Consider the following 22,245-nt stretch of genomic DNA (forward strand, 5'->3'; position numbering starts at 1 on the left):
TCAGGAGCCATGTTTCTCAGAAACTAAACTCCCTATTAATAAAAATTATGAATTCTACCATTAAATTCACATGAATGCCAAAAATGCATGTGGGGAAATGTGGACGCTCATACGCGCTTACACTTTCAGTGACCAGGTGCCTCTAAAGACTGCATTAGAAGCTTTGGCAATCAGTGTCCACCTGACAGTTAAGATAACAGTATTTAATATATATCTACTGACGAACAGATAATGTATCACAAACTGTTGTAGCTAGTGGACCATCTGCCTCCATGCTTCTTCAGAGAGATTTGAACACTGACAGTCCTCTGTGGGGGCAGCATAAACACGTCTAGCAGGGGTAAAGTAATAAGGAAATTAATTTCGGGACTGGAAGTAGGCCTACTTACCACTGGAGCTGCAGCACATTTCAGTATGGCTTATGTGACATAGTGTGCCATAGATATTAAAATTAGCAGCCCCATTGAAGAAAAGGTACAAGATACTTTTGACATGATTATCCACACTGTGGAAGCAATCTCCCCACCGGAAATTTGTACCGCTGTGGTCAGAAGAAATGGCTGCAGCTAAGACAGTGTAGAGTGGCACTTCAACACACTTGGGATTCTTCCAGGGAAGATTTAAAGCATACAAGAGAGACTTAGAGTGGATGTAAACCTTTTTATTAAAAAAGAGGAAGCAGGAGCATTGCAAATAGTGTGTGTAATCTGTGGGAGCCCATAAAACTCTACTGTCTCTGTAGCCACCAACCGTCCCCAGAAGTCCTGGTATATCCTTCAAATGGCAACATCTGTACAGGTCTCTCAGGCATTGTTGAATGTTTTGCAGCTCACTTTGCCAACGTGTCTGCATTCAGTAACTACAACCATTATTTCTTGACTCATAAATACCTGGCAGAGCAAAACTACTTGTCCTCCTCTGTGCTTAGCCTCGAATTGTGCAGTGTTCCATTTAGGGAATGGGAGTGCCACAGTGCTTTAGCAGTGTGTTGAGGCACAGCCCCTAGACATGATAAAATTCACAATCAGATGCTTAAATACCTTAACTATGCCAGCATAAAACATATCCATGTGTTTTTAATCGTATTTGATGGGCAAGGGAATTTCCCTCCAAATAGTGGGAGAGTATTGTTGTTCCTGTCCTGAAATTGGGGAAACATCCTCCAATTTTGACTAATTATTAATCAGACTCTTTAATGAATGAGCTGTGTAAATTATTTGAAAGAATGACCAACCAAAAACTGTGGATGTGCATGGAAGCCAGAAGCCGCTTATCGCAATTTCAGAGTGGCTTTCAGGCATTCTGGTCCTCCACAAACCAATTGATACATCTGGAATTTGCAGTCTTCCATGCTTTCACACATTGTCAACACTTGATCTCTGTGTTCTTTGACCTGCAGAAGGCAGGATGCTATCACATCCTGCTTATACTGCACAGGTGGAGGTTTCCAGAGTTACTTACCCATTTTTATACAGAATCTTGTATCCCTCAGACTGTTCCAGGTCCAGATAGGTTTGACCCATAGAAGCCAAAATTTATAGTAAAATAGGCTCTCAGAAATTGGCTTAGAGCATAATCCTTTTTGCCATTGCAATTGATCGTATAGTCACTGCCATTGGACCCCTAAATCTCACTATATATGATCAACCTTTGTCTGTATTATAGTTCTAAATCATTGTGCAGTGCAGAGAGCCGTCTTTGGGAAGACACATAGCAAGCAGAAAAACTTGAGCCCTGAGTCATGGATATAGATTTTCTCTAGAGAAAACTTCTGTCGTGCACTTTTGTCAACTCAGAACTGTGTGTCCTTACCTAGAACTTGACCAAAATAACCAGTTACTTGATGGGGTTGAAAATTCCAAATTTTTAGGCCTTTTACATGACAATAAGTTAACCTTATTACCACATGTATGCCAGCCAAAAGCAAATTGCATTAGGAAACTTAATACCCTCTGATTTCTCAGTAACGCCACCTGGAGAGCTAATCACACAGTTTTTCTAAGATTCTACAAAGCTTTGATATTATTGTACTTGGACTATTGACATGTTGCAGATCAGCAACACCATCAGTACTGAGCTTGTTAGTCTGTCCTCTACAGTGGTGTGAGATTAGCAACTGGAGACTTCCATACAAGCCCCAGGGACAGCCTCCTGGTGGAAGCTCGTATCCCACCTCTGGCAGTTGGACACTAGCAACTTCTGGCAAACTGTGCAGTCCTAATGTGTCAGATGCATACCCATCTATGTTACTCGACTCTGCTTCAGCCAACTGTTCAGCCTGTTCAAGAAACATCCAAGAATGGGTAGACCAGGTGGGGCATGATTATATAATCTGTGTAAGAATCTCAAACTTCTCTTTTGTCTGTATGCATAGTTCCCTCTCAGCACTTCCAGTGATGTGTACCCAGTCCTGTGATTCAGGTGGATAACTTCCATGATCCTAAGAAAAATACAGGCCCCACAATTCTCAGCTACCTGTTCCATTCAGTACTCCATGGCTACCCCAATTTCAAGTGCATCTACACAGATGGACAGCGACATTTGGTTGTGCTTTCATATATACAAAGGGACACTAAAGTCTTCTCTGGTGAGTGCATGTAGTGTATGCACTGTAGAGTTGGTAACCATATATCAGGCTTTGCAACACATCAAAATTACCACAACAAAAGAACTTTTTGATTTGTAGCTACTCTGTGAGTCTAATCTGAGATGAGCCATGAGCCTGCTTGTGACATTACAAGAGTGTGGCTCACTAGGCAAGAGGTGGTGGTAAGTATTTGTTGGCATGACAAGTTGAGTGGCAGGACAGTTTAGGCAGCCTCAGATGTGGCCAAGGTAGCCGAGACAGTGTGGTGGTGGTGGTGGTGGTGGTGGTGGTGGTGGAGGAGGCATGCAGGATGTGGCTGACCAGTGTGGATTTTATTTTAGATGAAAACCTCAGGCTGGTGGAGCAAGGGCTGCTCTGTGGCCAGACCTGTGGCAATATCCAGAGTCCAGATGGCTGAAAAGAGAAGGTGAATAATAATATTTCTCTGAAAAATACAGAACATATGTTATGGACATGCTATGCAGAAACTAGATAAAACAGAGAAATTGTGGCGATGAGATAAGCTCATTATAGTTTCAACCTTACTTCTTGTTTTGATGAGAATAGCTTATAAAATTATCAACAAATGGATCAGTGAATCAATTTGTACAAATGATGTGTTGTACGAAAACTGCCAGTAATCACTTCACTGAGTTTATATACAATTGGGTATGGATATAAACAAATAACTGAATTTATGTGCAAATTTTGCTTACTATGAATTCTCTACACATTAACATATCAGCTTGAGTACTCCACACTGTTACCCAACATTCCCAATGTAGAAGTGACCAAAATTTGATGATTTGAAAAGTATTTGTCATTTTGAGTTCAATTTTAATATTTTACAATGCTGGATGTGGCAAGGCCAAATGCCTCCTCCTCCTCCTCCTCCTCCTCCTCCTCCTCCTCCGCCGCCACCACACTGTCTCAGCTACCTTGGCCACATCTCAGGCTGCCTAAACTGTAGTTCATTCATATCTTTCAAAATAATTGGTAGCTATTTCATAACAATATTGGAAATTCCCGTATGGAGCAGTACGTAAAATAAGGGAAAAGCAACCACTCATATATAGCGGATCGATGTGCGGAACACAGAAACACGTAACAGAAAACAGCATTGACACTAGCTTTTGTTTGCTGTAGCCCAATTAAAATTACTCGACAGTTGACACTTAACATGTTGTAGCTGGTTTCTCCAGTCAGTGCGTGCACTCAGTGTCGCACCCAAACCATTATCCTTTGCCAGACTACTAGATCCTTTCCAAATATAACAACTTTTTGCAGTATAATGACTTGGCAAAACAGTTAGCATATGGGGGTTCACATGTGGAGCGTCGTGGGTTCAAAACTCGTCAAATGCAATGAAATTTTTTTACATTTCTCAATTTAACCAAAAGACTGCAATTGTTACATTTATCAGTTAATTGGTTTAAATGTAGTTTTCTTATTTCTAATACTTTCATATTGACTTTATTTGCTGTTATTTTCTTCCTACCATTCTGTTTTTGTTTGGAATCTGCTTGTCACCTATAATTGCAAACCAACTGCCAAACAGGATTGCTCATTGGTTGGTAATGCAACAGTCTGTGTAGCCAGTATGATGATAGTTTCAAGTAACCAGTGACAGAGAAATTAGTTTGCTTTTACCCCATAATGAAATTTTTCTATTATGTGTTTACTACTAGAGGTTAGCAAACAAAGCACTTGTGATTTTAGTTCTGCCGCAGATTGTTGATCGTTGTTTTCTCCAATACATTGCACATCCTGAGATTGTGGCTATATTAGGACACTACTTGAAATTCAGGGCCACAAAACATGTCGTCTGCTGCAGTTGAGCCATTGATCACTTAAAATCAACTGTCAACAATGCATCTCCCATTTCCATAATACCTTGCGATTTCCAACATTGGTCCATATTACACATTAACAGCATTTTGAAAGTGACTGCCCTCAGAGGCTCAGCATTCGTTTGCCGAGTACAGGCTTGGTGACACTGTGGTTCCTAAGCTGTGGACTGGTAAGCGCTGCCAGTCTCCAGTTACCATAAGATCTGGGCATGCTTCAATGACCGGATTGCGAGGATAGTAAAAACCTCTATGAGAATCCCCTCAGTCTCGAGGTGGGGTGCGCGCTGATGAGATGTACGGTTGTTGAAGTGGAACAGTCATTAGTGGGCAACCTCTGGGGAACCTGCCACACCTCAGTTTTATAAGGCTTATTCAGGCATGTGGGGCTCTGTCTGAGTGGACCCTTGTTTCCCTAGCTGCTTGTGGGACTGAAATGGAACCCTCGAAATTATCATCTTTTCCTCCCGGTGGGAGGGGTGTGTGCCTGGGTGTGTTCACATCCAGTCCTCCCGGTAACCTGCATCAGTTGAATTATAGTAACATGGCTCAAGGAGTCATAAATCAAAATGTGTCCTTTTTTTCATTAACAGGAAGGAGGGTACATTTGAAAAAGTATCCCTTTTCTATATCCATAAAGCCTTGGAAGGACTTGCTGGAAGCCTGGAGTCTACTAAGTGGCTGTGGAATGGTTACCTACTGCTTGATACTAACAGGGCAAAGCAGGTGGAACTACTTATGAAGACCGAAAAATTGGGCGAGTATGTGGTATAACTGTTGAACTGCATAATTCCCTTAACTCTAGCAAGGGTGTGGCCACATGCCATGACATTAAGTTCGGCTATGTCAATATCCATAAACAAGAATGGGCATTACAGGGGATAGAGGATGTAGAGCAAAGGATGCATAGGAATAATGGAGAAATTGAGAAGATTGTCACCTTCATTGTTACCTTTAATTGTCCAATGTTGCCTGATCACATCATGGCAGGTTTCCTCCAACTTAGGGTTAGGCCTAATGTACCTAACCCTATGCGGTGCTACAAAATGCCAGCGTTTTGATCACACAACACTGAGTTGCGGGGGTAAAGTGACCTGTGGGAAGTGTGGGAAGGCAGCCCATGAAGCTGGGATTGACTGTTCATCTCCAGCAGTCAGTGTTAACTGCTCTGGGAGCCACAGAGTCTGGAGCCAAGACTGCCTTGCTCTTGCAGAGGAACAAAAAATTCAGAAACTAAGTCACCAAGCAGATCCCCTATGCTGAAGCTGAAAAGGAATATAAAGTGATGAAACTTCCCATCTTTACCACTTCCTATGCTTCCATGGTGCAGAAACCTGTTCCTAACGTCGACACCTTGATGCAGACATTGTCCAGTGTACAACCATCCACCAACACCACCACCATCACCACCACCACCACCACCTGTACTTGCATAAGTACATGTCAAGGCACCCCAAGGGGGCTCACGGTTCTTTTGAGAGTTCGTGCATGGCGCTCACAGGGCCCCTAGCTATTGCAGCTCATTCTTCATTCCCTAGCGGAATTTCCTTCTCCCTGCCCCCTCCCTCCCCATCCCCGCTCCTTCCCCGTTGCCACCTCCTTCCCCTTTCTAGGTGTTCTGATTTAGGTCAAGCTGGCTATTCCCCGTTACCTGTCTGTTCTAGGGCGGATGAGGACACTTTCACCGCCACAAAGCCATTATTTTTCATGGAAAATATCAAGGACTAGTGTGGTGAAGTGGAGTCTATTAACAAGATGCAGTTGGGCTCCCTGTTGATCAAAGCTGCTTCTGCCACCCAATCACCTGTCTTACGCTGAGGCTCACAAAAAGTATGAGAGACTCCATCTGGTGTCACTATCTTCAACTTTTGCCCCTGTTACTTTCTTTCCTCTGCCTCTGCCTTCCACTCCCACTCACCCTAGCAGCTCTCGGACCAGAAAACTCACCACCACTCGGCCAAGAGGCACACCACCGGAGGAGGAGGAGGAGGAGGAGGAGGAGGAGGAGGAGGAGGAAGAGGAACCCCTGGTGCCCCAGAGGTGCCAACTCCTCTCTCAAAACCCGAGTCTGATATCTTATTTATCGATGTCACCCCAAACTTGTTGGTGACAACTACTGACAAAGTGACCTGACCTCCTCGGCTCCTTCATGCCTACCTTGGACTCGCGCCACACGATCATCCAGTGGAACTGCAGCGGATACTATAGTCACCTACCGGAGATGCAACATCTTGTCTCCTCTTATTCTGTGTTCTGTCTTGTTCTCCAAGAAACGCATTTCCGTCATGACCACTCTCCAACTTTCCATGGTTATCGGGCGTTCTGTCGGAACCATGCTGTCCGTTGTATAGCATCTGGTGGGGGTCTGCACTTTGGTTCTCTCCGATGTCCTTAGTGACTGGATCCCCCTATGTACCACCTTCGAAGTGATAGGGTTAGAGTGCACACGACTGGCAATCACCCACTGCAGTGTCTACTTCTGTCCAGGTCAGCAACTTGCTTATGTTGCACTGTTTATCTTAATCCAGCAACTCCTGCCCCCGTTTCTCCTCCTTGATGATTTCAGTGCCCACCATCCACTGTGGGGAAGTGCCACTTAAACAGGTCGGGGTATCCTAATCAACCAACTTATCATGGACTTCGATTTGTCTCCCCTCAACGATGGTTCCCCTACCCACTTCATTGCTGCTCACGGCACCTTCTCTGCTATCAATCTCACTATCTCCTCCCCTGCCCTCATGGCTTCCCTACATTCATCATCCCATGATGACCTTTGTGTCGGTACCCACTTTCCAGTGACACTATCATTTCCTTGCTGCCACCAGGGAGACAGGCCCCCACGCTGGGCATTCCACAGGGCCAGTTGGCCTGTATACATGTCTGCTGTCGATATTGACACCACCCTCTCGAATTCCATTGATATAGTTGCGCAAGGCATCTCTTCCACTCTTCATGATGCTGGCACTGCTCTGTCCCCCCTATCCACAGGGCTCCCTCATCATCGGCTGGTACCGTGGTGGACCGAGGATGTTGCAGTTGCTGTCCAGGACCGCTGCAGCGATTTTAGACCCCCCCCCCTCCCCCCGACCAACCTCCTCACTTTTAAGCATCTCTGAGCTAAGGCTCGTTACCTTAAGTTTCCTCTCTTGGGACATATAACTCCTTATCACAGGTTTGGTCAAAGCTCTGTAGCATTCTGGGCTGCCAGTAACAGTCCAGTGTCCAGGGTCTGAGCCTTAAAGGAGCTCTGTGCACTGATCCACTGGTCCTCGCGGAACACCTTGCGACACACTTTGTGATGGTATGTCGTCCACTTCCTACTCTCCTACCTTTCTCCATCAGAAACGCATTGTTGAACAGACCCCCCCTCCATTTCATCCCGCACCACATTGAGCCGTATAATGCACCTTTTGCTGAAGGGGCATTGGTGCAGGCTCTTAGCTCTTCACAAGATGGCAACAGGGCCAGATTCCATTCATAATCAGATGATTCAACGCTTGGACATTCCCCAGAGGCAACAGCTCCTGAGGGTCTTCAGTCACATCTGGCTCATGGGTGCTTTTCTGTCACAATGGTGATATAGTTACCACCCCATTAGCCTTACTAATGTGCTTTGTAAACTGCTCGAAAGGATGGTCAACTCCAGATTATATTCGGTACTCGAATCTCTGGGCCTTTAGTCACTGTATCAGTGTGGCTTGTGGGCAGGGCAAGCTCCAACTGACCATTTACTCCAATTGGAACCAGCCATCCGACAGGCTTTTACTCACCACTGGCACCTTGTCGCAGTTTTCTTTGACCTACATAAGGCATATGACATGGCTTGGTGCCATCACATTTTAGTTAACCTCCATGGTTGGGGCTTCTATGGTCCCCTTCTGATTTTTATTCGCGAGGTTTTATCTTGCCGGCTCTTCCGGGTTTGAGTTGGCACTTCACTCAGCACCGCTCAGATTCAGGAAAATGGTATCCTATAGGGTTCTGTGCTAAGTGTCACACTCTTCCTCATTGCCATAAATGAGCTTGTGACCTCTGTTGGGCCTCTGGTTACCTCAGCATTGTACGTTGACGATTTTTGCATCGGGTGCAGTTCCCACTCGGTGGCATCTGCTGAGTGCCAGCTCCAAGGTGCCATCCGATGGGCCTCTGTGTGGGCTGCCGCCCATGGCTTCCAGTTTTCCTCCTCCAAAACCCGGGTTATGCATTTTTGTCATCGACCCACAGTACACCCTGATCCAGAACTTTATTTAGGCAACCAGCTCCTCGATGTTGTAGCACAGCCCCGTTCCTTGGACCTTATTTTTGATTACAAGCTGACATGGATGCCACACCTCCTGGCCCACACATCTTGGGTGCAGACCATTCCACTTTTCTCCATCTTTACTGTGCTCTGGTTTTGTACAGACTCGATTATGGTAGCCAGATTTAGGGCTCAGCAGCTCCTTCCACTTTGAAACTCCTTGACGCTGTCCATCACTGTGGGGTGTGTCTGGCTACTGGTGCCTTTCGCACTAGTCCTGTTGATGGTCTCCTCCCAGAAGCAGGGATTCCACTCTACACATACAACAGAGTTAACTCCTTGTGTCTTACACAGTCTCCAATTCTCTGACCATCCTGTGTACCCTGTGCTCTTTGCCAATGAGGGATGTCTTCCTCCTAACACCCGCCCATGGGTGGGATTGCCAGTTGGCATGCGTCTCTCAACCCTCTGCCAGGCTCTCCATCTGCACTCGCTGGACTGTGCCTCGTGTCTTTCCTCCCATACCCCCCCTCTCCCCTCCCCCCTCCTGGACTGTGTGTAGACTACAGATTAGGTCCGGTCTCTTCCAGGGTCCTAAGGTCTCTGTTGCTCCTATGGTTTACTGGCATCTTGTATTTGCCGTCCTTGCAGAGTTCCTGGGTGCCACCATCTTTTACATTGATGGTTCTAAGACTACTGATAAGGTGGGGTATGCTTTCACATCTCCTACCAGCTTCGAGCACCATTTGTTGCCAGGATCATGTAGTGTATTTACAGCAGAGCTTCTAGCCATTCACAGGGCCCTCCTTTTTGTTTCTCAGGCCTCCCTCCATAGTGTTTTAATTTGTTCAGACTCCATGAGCTGCCTGCCAGCTATCGATCGATGATACTCTTGTCACCTCTTGGTTTCTGCCATCCATGACCTTCTCTCTGCCCTTGAGTTTGCCACCTGTTCAGTTGTCTTTCTCTGGATCCCGAGTCATGTGGGATTCCCAGGTAATTAATTGGCTGACCCTTTGGCTAGAGAAGCAGATACTTACCCCCCCCCCCCCCCCCCAATTTCCTTTCATGATTGCAGCTGCAGGTATGCAGATCTATGTCAAATATCTCTTTGCCCAACAGTGGAATGCCATCTGGAGGGCTACTGCTCATGCTAATAAACTCTGCACAATCAAGGAGTCTACTGCAGTTTGAGGCACTTCTTTCAGCCCCTCTTGGAAGGAGTCCACTGTTTTATGCCGTTTATGCATTGGCCATACCCTGCTCACCCGTTGTTTCCCACTACATAACAACCCACACCCACAATGTGGTTGTGGCGTCAGACTGACGATATCTCACATATTGGTGGCATGTCCCCTTCTTTCGACCCTTCGTGGTAAGTATAGTCTTCCTGCTTCCTTGAATTTAATATTAGTGGACAATCCATGGATGGTTGACCTGGTCCTCGGTTTCATCCATAAAAGTGGTTTTTATTTCCAGATATAAGGTTCTCCTTCAGTCTTGGAGCAGGTGCAGGTTGGTTGTGGTTGCGACTCCTTTTGCAGTCTTCAGGGTCTGTGACCCCATGACTACCCCCCCCCCCCCCCCCTTTTTTTTCCAGTTTTTACATTTGGTCTCACCTTTTATGCTTTTACTGTGTGTGTTTAATGTTAATTCTTCTATAATTTGACTCCTCTGACTGAATCTGTCCACTTTTAGCAGACCCTCTTTCTTATGTAAGCCACTTTGGAATCTTGGAACTGTTGACCTCCACGTTTGGTCCCACACTCTCTTAATTAATTAATTAATTAATTAATTAATTAATTAATTAATTAATTAATTAATTAATTAATTAATCCATCAATCACACCAAGGCAAAACAAGTAAGGATAAAGCAATCCAAGCAGCCATTACAGAAAGACCAGCAGTAGTTCCGTAGTGATTGTCAAGACGACACACAAGCCGCAGAGCGCCTCTCAATGGGCTCGGTCCCCCTCATCCTCGAAGGGACAGGGTTCAGGGAAAGGTTCATGACGTTCAGGTCAAAAGCTGTCCCAACCACCATCAGACATCATTCTTTCATATCTGACTAATGAGGTGGACATCATGGAATTAGATGCTTTGGATTCAGGCAGCTCCTTCACTCCCTCTCGCTCTAAAAGTGCTTCACCTCCGCAGTGCAGAGACGGGTAAATTAAAACCATGTCAATGAAATGGCTACCATCCTACAGTGGAACCTGCAGGGGTTCAGGACGCATGTGGAGGAACTCCATCTCTTATCTCAGGGTAGACCACTGTATCTGTCTCTTCAGGAGACTAATTTCCATCAATCGTACACCCCTGAGCTATGAGGCTATGTTCTCCACAAAAAGCATGACCCGAGTGAAGAGAGAGTTAGAGGTGGTGTAGGTGTTTTTGTCAGTACTAACACTCATCCCCTCTCTCACTTAAGACTTCACAAGCAGTTGCTGTATCAGTGCACATGCATCATCCATTTACAATATGTTCCCTTTACTTGCCCTTACATGGTGCGCTTGATGAAGAGGCCCTAATTGACCTTACTACACAGCTACCCTGCCCCTTCATCCTCTGTGGTGATTTTAATGCACAGAATGTGCTTTGGGGCTCTGCAACTACCTTCCCCAGGGGCAGAACAATTAAGACTTCTTGTGCCATCATGTGCATAATTACTAAATACAGGACAGAGCACTCACTTCTGCACAGCAACTGGGTCGTTCTGCCATTGATCTCTCACTTTGCTCTCCAGCTCTTGCTCACATTGCTCACTGAGAAGTGGTCGATGACTTGCACAGAAGTTATCACTGCCCATTCAGGACTCACCTGCCAGATAGGGTGGAGCCCGAAAGGAAACCGCTGCGATGGGTGCTCGGTACAGTTGACTGAACACTTTATATAGCCAGTAGGCCCAGTTCGAACATTGTGCGAATGTCAAGGCATGGGCGGATCATATTACCAAAATGATCCTCCACACTGCTGCAGCATCGATCCCACAGTCTGTGGGACAACAGAAGAGGCAACCTGTCCGTTGTTGGAGTGCCGAATGCTGCTCTGCAATCAGGGCCAGGTGTGTGGCTTTGTGTAGGTTCAAGGGTCGGCCAACTACAGAGAATATTGCAGACTTTCTGGTGGCGAGAGCAAAGTTTTGCCGAATTATGTGAGAGAGCAAGAGGAGGTCGTGGCAACAGTTCCTGAACACCATTAATCATTCTATCAAAAGTTCTGTTGTGTGGGAGATGATCAGGGGAATTTCTGGGAGAGGAGGCAGGTGCCCCATGGCTTCTTTAATGAGAAACGGCACTCTCCAAACCAATCTGTGAGACATTAGCCAGACCATGGCGGCATGATTTGCCACAGTTACAGCAACAGCCAGTCAGGATCCAGGTTTCCAACACTATAGAGTGGTTGCTGAGAGGTGTAAATTGGATTTCCGGTCCACCTGCTATGAAGGTTACAACTGGCCATTTTCCATGTTGGAGCTGGATTCTGCATTGGTGGTGGTTCGTGACACATCCCCTGGTGACTGAGGGATCCATTACAGTATGTAGTGGCACCTCACAAGCTGAAACAAAGGTATTATCCTTGCACTTTTTAATGCCATTTGGGCATCAGTTCACTTCCCCAACTCGTGGCAAGAGACAATTTTAATTCCTCTTTTAAAACCTGGGGAAGATCATACATGCCCAAGTAGTTACCATAGTGATGCCCTTATTCGTTGCATGGGGAAGACCTTGGAGCCGATGATAAACTGCCAACTTGTCTGGATCTTAGACTCCAAGCAACTCCTTAGTCACTTTCAGTGTGGGTTCAGGAGGCATCACTCCACCTTTGATAACCTTGGCCTCATGGAGGCAGCTATACAATTGGCTTTCCTCTATCGGCATCATCTTCTAGGTATATTTTTTGACATCGAGAAGGCCTATGGTATTTATTTATTTATGTTGTTGTTGTTATCTTCAGTCCTGAGACTGGTTTGATGCAGCTCTCCATGCTACTTTATCCTGTGCAAGCTTCTTCATCTCCCAGTACCTACTGCAGCCTACATCCTTCTGAATCTGCTTAGTGTATTCATCTCTTGGTCTCCCTCCATGATTTTTACCCTCCACGCTGCCCTCCACTACTAAATTGGTGGTCCCTTGATGCCTCAGAACATGTCCTACCAACTGATCCCTTCTTCTGGTCAAATTGTGCCACAAACTCCTCTTCTCCCCAATTCTATTCAGTACCTCCTCATTCTTCTGTAGCACCACATTTCAAAAGCTTCTATTCTCTTCTTGTCTAAACTATTTATCGTCCATGTTTCACTTCGATACATGGCTAAACTCCATACAAATACCTTCAGAAACGACTTCCTGACACTTAAGTCAATACTCGATGTTAACAAATTTCTCTTCTTCAGGAACGCTTTCCTTGCCATTGCCAGTCTACATTTTATATCCTCTCTACTTCCATGATCATCAGTTATTTTGCTTCCCAAATAGCAAAACTCCTTTACTGCTTTAAGTGTCTCATTTCCTAATCTAATTCCCTCAGCATCACCCAACTTAATCTGACTGCATTCCATTATCCGCGTTTTGCTTTTGTTGATGTTCATCTTATACCCTCCTTTCAAGACACTGTCCATCCTGTTCAACTGCTCTTCCAAGTCCTTTGCTGTCTCTTACTGAATTACAATGTCATCAGCGAACCTCAAAGTTTTTATTTCCTCTCCATGGATTTTAATACCTACTGCGAATTTTTCTTTTGTTTCATTTACTGTTTGCTCAGTATGCAGACTGAATAGCATCAGGAAGAGGCTACAACTCCGTCTCACTCCCTTCCGAACCACTGCTTCCCTTTCATGTCCCTTGACTCTTATAACTGCCATCTGGTTTCTGTACAAATTGTAAATAGCCTTTCGCTCGCTGTGTTTTACCCCTGCCACCTTCAGAATTTAAAAGAGAGTATTCCAATCAACATTGTCAAAAGCTTTCTCTAAGTCTACAAATGCTAGAAACGTAGGTTTGCCTTTCCTTAATCTTTCTTCTAAGATAAGTCGTAACGTCAGTATTGCCTCACATGTCCCAACATTTCTACAGAATCCAAACTGATCTTCCCCGAGGTCGGCTTCTACCAGTTTTTCCATTTGTCTGTAAAGAATTTGTGCTAGTATTTTGCAGCTGTGGCTTATTAAACTGATTGTTCGGTAATTTTCACATCTGTCAACACCTGCTTTCTTTGGGATTGGAATTATTATATTCTTCTTGAAGTCTGAGGGTATTTCGCCTGCTTCATACATCTTGCTCACCAGATGGTAGAATTTTGTCAGGACTGGCTCTCCCAAGGCTGTCAGTAGTTCTAATGGAATGTTGTCTACTCCCGGGGCCTTGTTTCGACTTGGGTCTTTCAGTGCTCTGTCAAACTCTTCACGCAGTACCATATCTCCCATTTCATCTTCATCTACCACCTCCTTCCATTTCCATAATACTGTCCCCAAGAACATCGCCCCTGTATAGACCCTCTGTATACTCCTTCCACCTTTCTGCTTTCCCTTCTTTGCTTAGAACTGGGTTTCCATCTGAGCTCTTGATATTCATGCTAGTGGTTCTCATTTCTCCAAAGGTCTCTACTTTTCCTGTAGGCAGAATCTATCTTCCCCCAAGCGATATGCGCCTCTAAATCCTTACATTTGACCTCTAGCCATCCCTGCTTAGCTATTTTGCGCTTCCTGTCGATCTCATTTTTGAGACATTCGTATTCCTTTTTGCCTGCGTCATTTACTGTATTTTATATATTTTCTCCTTTCATCAATTAAATTCAATATCTCTTCTGTTACCCAAGGATTTCTATTAGCCCTTATCTTTTTACCTACTTGATCCTCTGCTACCTTCACTATTTCATCTCTCAAAGCTACCCATTCTTCTTCTACTGTATTTCTTTCGCCCATTCCTGTCAATTGTTCCCTTATGCTCTCCCTGAAACTCTCTTCTACAACCTCTGGTTCTTTCAGTTTATCCATGTCCCATCTCCTTAAATTCCCACCTTTTTGCAATTTCTTCAGTTTTAATCTTAATTCATAACCAATAGATTGTGGTCAGAGTCCACATCTGCCCCTGGAAATCTCTTACAATTTAAAATCTGGTTCCTGAATCTCTGTCTTACCATTATATAATCTATCTGATACCTTCCAGTATCTCCAGGCCCCTTCCATGTATTCAACCTTCTTTTATGATTCTTGAACCAAGTGTTAGCCATGATTAAGTTATGTTCTGTGCAAAATTCTACCAGGCGGCTTCATCTTTCATTTCTTACCCCCATTCCATATTCACCTACTATGTTTCCTTCTCTTCCTTTTCCTGCTGTCGAATTCCAGTCACCCATGACTATTATATTTTCATCTTCCTTCACTATCTGAATAATTTCTTTTACCTCATCATACATTTCATCAAACTCTTTGTCATCTGCAGGGCCTGTTGGCATATAAACTTGTACTACTGTGGTAGGTGTGGGCTTTGTATCTATCTTGGCCACAATAATGCGTTCACTACACTGTTTGTAGTAGCTTACCTGCACTCCTATTTTTTTTTTTTTTCCCTCATTATTAAACCTACTCCTGCATTACCCCTATTTGATTTTGTATTTATAAACCTGTATTCACCTGACCAAAAGTCTTGTTCCTCATGCCACCGAACTTCACTAATTCCCGCTATATCTAACTTTAACCTATCCATTTCCCTTTTTAAATTTTCTAACCTACCTGACTGATTAAGGGATCTGACATTCCACACTCCAACCCGTGGAACGCCAGTTTTCTTTCTCCTGATAACGACGTCCTCTTGAGTAATCCCCGCCCGGAGATCCGAATGGGGGAACTATTTTACCTCCGGAATATTATACTCAAGAGGACGCCATCATTTAATCATACAGTAAAGCTGCATGCCCTCGGGAAAAATTACGGCTGTAGTTTCCCCTTGCTTTCAACCATTTTATTTATGTATGTATGTACATATTTATGTATTTATTTAACTGGGGACCTAGAAACGATGGAGAGGCTTTGTTCCTGCTGCAGCCCTGAGTGGTACACAACAGGCTACTGCAGTCCACTCAGCCTACCACTGCCTTACATCGAACCCAGGTTTATTGTGCAGTTCAGCCTCCAGTGGCCCTCCCCCTCCCCTCTGGGAACCTCTCATTCCAGATGAGTGTAACCTCAGTGTTTGCATGGTAGACTAATTATGGTGTACGCGTACATGGACAGTGTTTGCACAGCAATCGCCGACATAATGTAACTGAGGTGGAATGAGGGAACCAGCCCACATTCACTGAGGCAGATCAAAAACCACCTTAAAAACCATCCACAGGCTGGCCGGTACACCAGACCTCAACACTAATCTGCGATGCAGATTTGTGCCGGGTACCCGCACGCCTTCCAGCTTGGGAAGCAGTGCGTTAGACCGCACGGCTAGCCGGGTGGGCTAGGCCTACGGTACTATTTGGAGGCATTTGATCCTGGAGAAGCTTTACAAATGGGGTTTTCATGGTTGTCTTTCCATTTTTATTCAGTCCTTCCTCTCACCACGATATTTTATATACCATGTCAGTGAAGTCCTGTCTGATAACTCTGAGCTGGAGAATGGTGTCTCTCAAGGTAGCTTCTTAAGTATGACTGTCTTTGTCATAGTCATTAATAGCATTACATCCATAGTGAAAAGTCCGTCCAGTGTTCTTTGTTTGTGGATGACTTCTCTGTGTTTTGCTCTCCTTAAAGCCTCGCAATGACAAAACATCAGTTGCAACCAACTCTTCGACATTTGGATGAATGGGCGCAAACGAGCAGTTTTAAGTTTTCCACCGAGAAGTCTGTGTGTGTTCTTTTTAACCATTCTCGTTCCATTTTAAACTTTCCTGAGTTCAGGATGAGAGACACTGTCCTAATTTTAAAGATACAGTGAAGTTTCTGGGCCTCATATTTCACGCTAAGCTTACGCGGTTACCACATCTTAAGGACATGGAAAGAAAAGGTCACTTACGGCTTTAAGTATTCTAAAATGTCTTTGCCCCATAAAAATGGAGCAGACAAGTCCTGTCTGCTCCCCATGTACTGTGGCTTTCGTGTGATCTCAGCTCAATTATTGCTGCACGGTGTATGGGTTGGTGAGACCCTCTTATTTAAAGATGTTTGACGTGGTGTACCATGAAGGGATTCAGTTGGCCACTGGGGCATTCAGAACAAGCCCCATACCAAGCCTCTGTGCAGAGGTTGGTGAACCGCCACTTCACATCAGGCAACGGCTGCTTACGGTGTGCCAGGCATATAAAACACTGTCCACACCATACACACTTGCCTACTATACCAGTTGCTCAGCCTCCACTGGAAAGACTTTTTCGGAACAAGTAACAGGCAATGAGGCCCTATGGTATTTGTACACAGGATTGCCTTCTAGAGATTGGTATGTCTGGTTTTCATGTTTTAAATTGCAGTGGGAATAATTTCCACCTTGGCGTCTCTGAAGGCCCAGACTTATTTCAGACTTGACAAATTTTAAGATAGATTGTATGTCAGATTTTACATTTCAATATCTGTTTTTTAACATTTTAGATATGCATCACAGTTTAACAGTAGTGTACACTGATGGCTCCAAACAAGGGAATTCCTTTGGCTGCTCTGTCGTGTTCCCCGGCCATGTCACAAGGTTTCGCCTTCCTGACAAGTATACTGTTTTCTCAGTGGAGCTCCACACAATCCTGAAGGCTCTGGACCAAATGCGTTGTATTCCGGGCAAATGCTTTCTCATTTGCTTCGATTCTATGAGTGCCTTACAATCGTTACAGAACCTGTATCCAGCTGAGGAACTAGTCTGGCTGATATGTGACCAACTGTACTTGCTCCATTGGCAGGGCAGGGTAAGCGGGAGTCATTCTGCTGGGTGCCAGGTCATGTAGAGATATAGGGAAACGAACAGGCTGATCAGGCTGTCAAGGAGGCCTGCAGAGGACAAAATGCAGCTGAGTGTCCTATTCCCTTGCAGGCTGTCATTTCTGCACTACACAGGAAGTGCATGCAGTTGTGGGATGAGGAATGGCTGGTGCTAACAGCCAATAAGCTGTGGTCAGTAAAGTCAACAACACGGCGGTGGTGTTCCTCCTGCCAGTTGCTCAGGTGCGATGAAGTGACCCTCTCTCAACTTAGAATTGGACGCTGCCATCTCACACATTGCTGTTTACTATGACGAGAGGATCCCCTGTTTTGTGATGCTTGTGGCGTGCACATGTCTATCCACCATATTTTAATGGAGTGCATTTTATATAATTGGTGGGGATGTGCCCTTTATGTTAGCTGATAATGAGATGAGTGTGACTAAGGTTTTAAAGTTTTGACATGTGTATGGACTCTGTCCTAAACTTTTAGGCTGGAGGTTTAAGTGCACTGCAATGTGTCTAGCTTCTCCTTTGTTGTCCATCTGCTATATTGTTTTAGCCCCTTATACCACTTTCTTCCTGTATCGTTAATGTTGTACCACTGACGCAATACTTCGTTCTGTGTTTCTGTACAGGTAAGCGCATAATTTTTTAGCTTTTGTTACCTGTGTTTTAAGTGCTGTTTTGTCTTCCTGTTTTGTGCATTTTAATGACACTCGTCTATCTGTTTTCGCATGGGCACTAAAGACATTACTCTGTAGTGTGATGGCTGGGCAATGGCTGTATTGTATGGTTTTCCTCAACTAACCTATTCAGACAGGGTTCTCTCTCTTACTGTCCCTAGTTAGTTGTGTGGCCAAGGCTGTTTTTAATTTTAATAAAGTACAAGAAATCTTATATGCCCGACTTTAAACAAATTCTTCTCAATTTTTTAGATTAGCCTCAAAATTGGTCATTTACAGTGACGTATCTAAGCAGGTCCATACTGTCATCTACTGAGAAGTATACCCAGCAGTATGTTTAGGATTAGATGTACTGACAAATGTACATTCTGCAGTGTAGAGCTCTGTTATCTTACAGGTACTGAAACAGATAGAGGTGCAGCTGACGGAATAATTTTGTCTGCTCTGATTCCCTAAAGGTGTTTACACCTGTGCAATTTTCCATGTAGACTAGGTGCATGCAGCTGTTGCACAAAGAAGGAAGGAGGTGCACACACCTGTGTGAAGTCACACATGCCTCTAGGTTGTGCACACAGATCACCGTGCACATGTAGAGGTGGAGGTGCAGTTGCAGGCACAGGAGTGTCCCCATCTAAGATGGAGACACGTACAGCATTTGTGACCCTCCCGTGGTTCTGTCCATTTTGTGCTTTCTTTCACTAAGGCTCACTATTTAAATTATTGTCAAAAACAATCTTTCAATTTGTCATTTTATGAGCACTTTGGCTGAGTGCTCTAATGATAAACACACGGAATTTGAAAAGTATTATCATGCATTTCATTTTTTCTGGCTGGTAAATTCCACAGTTTGTAAAGACAGAGTGAAATGAAGTGACTGTGTATAGTTCCTCACAAGTAACAACAACCTGGAAACAACAAAATTAAATTTGGACAAAAGAAAGACAGAGCAGCCATTGCTCATAGGGGAAACAGTTACTGTTGAAATCAAGTTTATAGGACAGCCACGAGTTGCAATATTATTGTTACCGATTTCACTCAATTTAACAAAAGCATAATCTGTGGAATTTGCTGTCCAAATTAGTAAATTCCACAGTTTCTGACAAAACTATTGTTAAATTGAGTGAAACTGGTCTATTAAAATTGATCGTGAATTGTAGCTGTCCTAAAAACTTAAAATAAAAAGCTTTCATTCATACCTCAGACATATACATGTTGTAGAAGAGTGATTGTGAGGCTCTGATGTGCGAAAGCTGTAATGGTTCATTTATAAGCCGCTTCAGTTCACAAATAGTTTGCATCAGCATGAGCGAATAAAAGAACATGGAAATAGTGTTTATAATTGAAATAGCTGCTTCCACAGTTGTCAGAGTACAGTAGAACCACATGTTTGCCTGCCAAATTCCCTAAACAGTGGAAGAAACTTCACTTAAAAATCTTATGTTACATCAAATTAACCTTCTCTAGAATTAGCAAGTTGACGGTAAAAAGAAAATAATGTAATTAAACACTTACGACAAAACAAAATAAGACCCGCCACTGCATGCACGCGTGCGTGCCCATATGGGCACGTCTACAATTCTGAGGAAATAAAAGATGAGAGTTAAATATGAAAAAGTGCGGGAAATTTTGTACACAATTTCAGTAGGAAGAGAGATCCATTAGAGATGCACAACAGGACAGCAAATGTAAGTACAATGCCGTATACAACCACTACCCACAAAAAAGTACTTAAAAATAAGAAATTTTCTTCATGACTACTTTCCAGATGACATTTTGTCAAAATGATGAGGGGCCACAAAAAACTGTCCTGTAAAAATACATTCTCTCTAGCAGTGTAATTTTCATGTGGGCAATCAAAACAATCTAAATGAAACGAATATGTTATAGTTTTTAGGGCTAAAATAGATAAATGACCATCAACTTTATATGATATTTTATGAAAATAAATTTGTCCCACAGAGGTGCTGAGACAGGTCTTTGTAATAAAGAGTCATTGTATTTTGCATAAGGCAAAGTTAAAAACTAAACAAAAATGAGATAAGCGTTTCATTTTCCAGAGAAAGAAGCTTTAATCAGTCATCAACCTACCTTAGTGTAGCCTTCCAGGGATTTCGCCAGAGCTTCACAAAATTCTGGGGCGAGGATAGCTTTATGCAGTAGATACCTTGAACTGGATTTTCAAGGTGGAGTAATTGTCCCCAGTAGCAATAATTCGAAGTGTCAGTGCTAATCTCGTCACCACTGGTATAGCATCTCTGTATTTTCCTTCCGTGTAAGTGGTCCGATGTAGCAGAGGGAGGAAAGCAAAGGAATCGGACCTTATATGTTCAATGACAACAGTTCAAGGTTTTAGAAAAGCTGCTATGAAAAACAGTGCTACATGTTCATAGGGATGTCTAAAACTCAAGCTCAGGGTAACTGATGACGTAGACCCTATAAATGACGATGCCCTTACCCTGCTGCACTCAGGGAATCATTTTCATCAATGGTGATCACCTTCCTTTCTTTGGAGGATATATTTCTGAAAAACATTCTAACCTTAGCACCAAGTCTTCAGTCTCTAGCAGAAATGTATATCTGTAAAGTACTTTCTGATTTAAAAATTGAACTGCAAACTTTACATCTAATGTCTGTTTCGTCATTATCTGCCAGCTAGTCCTTGTATGTTGCAAATCGGTATACTGCAGAAACTGCTTCCCTATATACCTCACAAATTGCAACTCCCAGTGCGTCCAGCTTAGCCAGGGAATCGATTTCATCAGAGCAACAACAAAATGTGCAGACATTTCAGACCCTTTCAAATGCTTCAGTCTAACTAACTCTCCAAACAAAGCAAAAATATACTTTCATAATATACAGTGAAGGACTTTATAACCATGTTGGTTTGATGAATTATACTTTCTCCTTAATGTAAAGTTTTCTCATATTTAGAATTCATCATTATGATTGCAAATGCTGTGAGGTAAATAAAATACACATGCTTGCACATTCTTAACCTGTTCATTGTAAATGTTAAACTCCAGTAAGGGATATATGTTCCTTACAGTAAACCTTGTCAGTAATGTTAGGTTGTCAGTCTACCCTTTAGAGGGCATGTTTATACTTCAGCCGCATTTACGCAGATCACCAACTCACCTACCTGGCTTTAATAAACAAACCCACTGCCAACTGGTCAGCCATACAGGTGAACTTAATCTGTATCTGCATCTGCATCTGCACTGCACTGCACCTGCAGCTTATTGACAAGAGTAGCATGTGTCCATCTCTCTTGCTGTTAATGGAATTGTTCATGTGCCCATGTTGTAACAGGGGCATGCACCTACAAAGACGCCTCAATCCATGTTGTTAATAGCATAATGCCTTCTTAAATGTTAGTTTCCCAGCACGGAATAGTGGTGTTAGTGTAGGGGTGAGTTGAGATGATCAGCTTTTGCCTCAGGTTTGGACCCAATATTATCATTAGAAAAATTTTCTAAGATGTCTTAAGTGTATCAATTAACATTCTCAAGAAAACTGCTTATGAAGGAAGATTTTGTTCCACTCACTAAATGCATACTTTCATATTTATTAAGGGAACTTATCAGGCTGTGGAACACCATAAAACAGATAATCTTTCACAATAAGTACATATTCAGTTTTGGGTTTTGTCCAAATGTGTGTTTGGATGTGACTAGTTTAGAAGTTAATGGGCTTTAAATGAAGAGTTTGTGGTTTCAGTTTCAGAATTTTGATGATTTGCAATCACATTTGTGTTCCATTATTTTAGGAAGGTTACTAATAACCACAACCTAAACAAAAAAGGGGATGTGAGCTGCTGCTTATACCACCACCACCACCACCACCACCAACGCTACCCCAGTGAATTCTCGTCCATTCTTTGTAAATTGAATCAACTAAGAACTAAGCCTTTCCTAGAATTTAGAAAAGAAAGTGGTCTTCCTTTGTAATATTAAGCAATGTAATTGCTTAAGCAATTGATCAGCCTATAAAAGT

The 22,245-nt window shown here is 43.5% G+C and overlaps 1 protein-coding gene across 1 annotated transcript in view; it reads left to right on the forward strand.

Annotated features, from left to right (window-relative positions):
• The window catches only part of LOC126470727 (protein ovarian tumor locus-like), a 257,945-nt gene that overhangs the window by 163,633 nt on the left and 72,067 nt on the right, over positions 1–22,245 (forward strand). The window lies entirely within an intron of this gene.

Source organism: Schistocerca serialis, chromosome 3 (assembly GCF_023864345.2).
Source record: "Schistocerca serialis cubense isolate TAMUIC-IGC-003099 chromosome 3, iqSchSeri2.2, whole genome shotgun sequence".
NCBI lineage: Eukaryota > Metazoa > Arthropoda > Insecta > Orthoptera > Acrididae > Schistocerca > Schistocerca serialis.